The sequence below is a fragment of the Papaver somniferum genome, chromosome 10 (genome assembly GCF_003573695.1).
Source record: "Papaver somniferum cultivar HN1 chromosome 10, ASM357369v1, whole genome shotgun sequence".
Lineage (NCBI taxonomy): Eukaryota > Viridiplantae > Streptophyta > Magnoliopsida > Ranunculales > Papaveraceae > Papaver > Papaver somniferum.
The window spans coordinates 45,130,500-45,134,813 of NC_039367.1; the positions used below are offsets into that span (position 1 = coordinate 45,130,500).

Consider the following 4,314-nt stretch of genomic DNA (forward strand, 5'->3'; position numbering starts at 1 on the left):
AAGAAGAAGGGGTTGAAACTGATTTTAGGTTTATGATTATAGATTTTTGTATTAGGGTTAGGGATAGATTAATAGTAATTTAAAGAATTTAAAGGCATATAGGTAATTGAACCACCCCATAGGATACCCCTTATAAGGTCACCCAAGTTAGGACTAGTTCTTTGTATGCCTTGAAAGTTTTTGGTATGCCCAATATCATGGTTCCAACAAAATGGTAATAAACACTTAGCCTAATATTCTTTCTTTCCCAAAAATTTTCATTGACGCCGAAAATTAACCAGAAGGAGTGATCTCTCTTCCTCCATCGGAACTAACAAATGTAAATCAAATTTCGTTCAATTCTTCTTCTGCATCGAAGAGATCGATAACACTTTGGTGAAGAAATGCAATCTGAAGTTAGGTTTTTAAAAACTAAATTCTTCGTCAATCGCTTATCAAATGTATTCTGAATTTAGGTTTTGAAGATTCACCTGAAAAATTTGATGAGAATCGCTTTAGTCTCAAGATTAATTCATTGAACGAGATTGGAAAGATAACTTTAATCTCTCGTTATCATTTTAATTCGTTTCTACTTGTTAAGTTATCAATTTCGGAATTTGATTTCAGAAAAAAAATTGTTCATGGAACTTTTTTTTTTTTTTAAATTTCAATGAGAGTCTCGATTCGTAATCAGAGCAAATATGTATCGTTTTGAATATGAATTAGCTTTTTGTTGATGATTGTTTCTCTTTCTGTAGGAAGCTTTGCTGTGGTTGATGAAAGAGGGAGAGAGGAAGCTATTGAGGTTGGTAGTTATATCCCTCAGTTGATTTCCATTTAGTTATTTCAGGCTGGCAGTTAGGTCATTTGAACAGAGTCATCTATGAAGGGTTATCGATTGATTTTCATTTAGTTGATTTTCGTGATGTGTTAGAACTGTGATTAAATTTTCTTTAGGGATGCTTCCCCTTGTAACTTCTTTGTATATCATATGTTATGGATTAGCAAATTGGTGTACATCATATGTATATGTAAATTGGTATATCCTAGATTGAGGTTTGAAAATTCATGAGTGATTTCAGTTCTCCTGTCTTTGATTGAACCAAGGACTAATTTGTAGGCGCAATTATGTATCAGATGTTTGTTGTTATCCCACTTTTTACTCATATGACAAGACAACCATTATGCATAAAGGTGAATCCACTTTTTGTCATAATTTGGGGCATCCTTGTGAGCCTAATCATCTGCAGGGACCTGTATTGATAACTATGATAATCATGAGCTAAAAAATCATTGTGATTTACTTTCCCATTTTGCTTTGCCATCTTAGTATTTCTGTACTTATTTGTGTCCATACAGAAATTTTAACTGGTGATCTTAGACAAGCTTACTAGGACACCATCACCTTATAAAGCTCAACTAATCAGAGGTTTCTTGTTTGTTACTCTGCTCAATAACTGATTTCCTGTGTTACAAGGACACTCCAAAAAACAAAATTGCGCCGTTTCGACACTCGTGTCCGACACACAGGACACAGCTTAATTACCAAGACAAAAATAAAATATTTAATAAAATTAAAAAATACAACAGCTATAGATTTTTTACATATTTATATTGGAAAAGAAAATATTTTCTTTATTCTAACTTGTATAAGAACCTTTATCTTTAGTAAAAACATATTTTCTTAGTTTCAATTAGGAGTTTTGTCTTTATTAATAAAAATAGAGACACTCCCGAAACTCTCCACTGATCTCCAATAGATTTTTTTAGCAAAAATGGAGATATTCTCCCACAACTACAGCTATATCTATGAGATGATGGAGATACGTAGAAATAATGCCTTTTTTATTAGTCATATACACATATGTAAATATTTTGCTATGCTCGCTATACGTGTCCCCGTTTTCTAATTTTTTAAGTTGTCGTGTCAAGCTAATGTATTGGACACGACACACCGACACCGTGTCCGTGTCCTTGTAACACAGCTGATTTCAGATCGTTCACTGGAGAAGTCACTTGAAAGTTCCATGAAGTGGCAAGGTTTACACCTGAAGAAGGAATCTCATCTGTAGATTGTTATGTGATGTTGACCAGACATTAGGTATTGGAGGGGCAGATCAAATGAAAGTAAGACTTGAATCCTTGTTTAAGTTGTTTTCATATCACATTATTTGTTCCTCGTATTACTGGTAATGGAGATGTCTAAGGCTCATCCTTAATTCAAAGATGTCGTTTAAGACAAACTTTACGAAATCAAAGCAGCTTTCGAACCAGAAATCAACTGGGAGCTTGATACTCAAAACTTTTGAAGTTTGATGAGGTTAGATGCTAAATGGTCTTTTGAAGGTGCATTACCAGTAAAACAGAATTAGACTTCCTTAGTGCTCGTGTCCCGGAGATCATCAGTAACAACTTTATCTTGTACACACAGTAGTACAAAGTTTGGCGACGCAGAATTAGACTTTCTCTCCATAGGATCTTCTGAAACCATTGTCAAGTTTGGAACTTACTTCCATTTTACGCCATAGCCATCTTGTCGACCAAATATTATTGTAATGCTCGTACAGGTAACAAGGCTAATGACGCCTTGGGGCTTTCTTTCATGAGTATGGTACATCATATGCAGAGATGGTACCCCTACACTACAAGGACATCTCATTTAAACGCTTCTCTATAATTTGTCCTGTAACTCTTATCCACTGATTTTGAGATAAAATATTTTCTCATACTGAACATTAGGAATAACTCATATGAATGGCAGAAAGAGTTTTGTACATATTAACCAAAATTCTTGTGAATATCAACTACAAAGTTAGCATTCACATGGTATATCTAAACTTAAATGACACATTAAATGCTTTTAGTTTTGTGGATGAACCGTTTTCTAACAAATCAAGAGCTCAAATTGGATATGAGTTAGCTTTTGCTGATGATTTTTTTTTTAGTTGTAGGAAGCTTTATTGTGGTTGATGAAAGAGGGAGAGAAGAAGCTATTGAGGCCATAGTAGTCAGGTAGTTTCTTTTCTATGAACAAGTTCTTCTACTACAGATATCTCCAGAATGGTAGTTATTTGCTTAATGTATTCAATTACAGAGGAAGAAGAACTAGTTAGGTGGATGGGGATGGACTGTTTCAACGGGTTGATGGGACCAATGCTGGACGTGGTACTTATCGGCTTGCTTGTTTGAATCGCCGATGGTATGGACTATTCCCAGGCACATATTTAATCACACTCGGGATTTCCTCTTTAAATCTACCAAATGTTCTATTTATTCTTATGTGACACAGGTTGGCGTGTCCGCTTGAACTAAATAGACTTTTTCTGGCATCGCAGGTACTGAGATTTTCCTCACTGGTTATTAGGTGTGTAATTTTGTATTTGTATTTTCATGTATGTGCATCGTATGAAGAAGCAGATTGGATTAGGTGTGTAATTTTATATTTATATTTTTATTTTTATTTTCATGTATGTTTTTTCTTTTTCTTTTTTTGCTTAATCATAGAAATTTTAGAATAATTTTTTAGGGACCATGGTTTTATTAGGCCACCTTCCCTATAGTGATAAGGGGTGTCCTAAAACGTTGAAATGACTAACCTACCCTTAACCTAATTTAATTTAAAACAAACCTAATAACCATATATATATATATATATATATATATATATATATATATATATATATATATATATAACCACCTCCTCCTCCCACCACCGCCGATTACCACCACCACCACCTCCGATTATCACCACCACCAACCATCGATTACCACCACAACCGCCCACCACCGCTGATTACCACCACCACCACCTCTGATTATCATCACCATCAACCACCGATTACCACCACCACCGCCTATTTAAGAAATGTAACAACATCAATGCAATCACAATTAAGTTCTGTTACATGATAATTTTTATCGAGTATAAAAGACGCCAGCCGCATCCTGATTCTGCCATGGGACAACACCGGAGGTATTTTCCAACAAACCCTTCACTTTAATTTGATTTTGATTGCTTCAATCGAATAGAAATCATCAAAATAGGGTTTTAGTAGGAGTTACAGAGCCATGTTCGGTTAGGCCGATTTTCCAAAAAACCTTAGTTTACTAACCGAACTTCTTGAAAATGAAGAACACGAAGAACAGTTTGGTTCTATTGGATTTAAAACTAAGTCACTGAACTCTCTGTTCGGTTGTTTCGCAAAAAAAATTAAAACTACAAAGTAACCGAACTCCACCCTTAGAACCGAAAAAAAAAAACAAATCCAGTCTAACCGAACTGTGTTGTTGTGGCCACTATCTTGAGTTCCAAAATAACCGAACTTAGCCAATAGA

At 34.8% G+C, this 4,314-nt stretch overlaps 1 long non-coding RNA gene across 6 annotated transcripts; it reads left to right on the forward strand.

The window, feature by feature from the left end:
- The first annotated feature begins 220 nt into the window (after positions 1-220).
- LOC113317699 lies at positions 221-3,449 on the forward strand. Of its 6 annotated transcripts, none has more exons than XR_003343868.1 (6): positions 221-395; positions 738-784; positions 1,912-2,106; positions 2,925-2,991; positions 3,074-3,178; positions 3,269-3,449. It is a non-coding gene; the product is annotated as an uncharacterized LOC113317699 (long non-coding RNA). The 6 variants fall into 6 exon arrangements; XR_003343867.1 differs by having other exon boundaries at positions 222-395; positions 1,965-2,106; XR_003343866.1 differs by having other exon boundaries at positions 221-784; positions 1,965-2,106; positions 2,931-2,991.
- Positions 3,450-4,314: the final 865 nt, after the last annotated feature.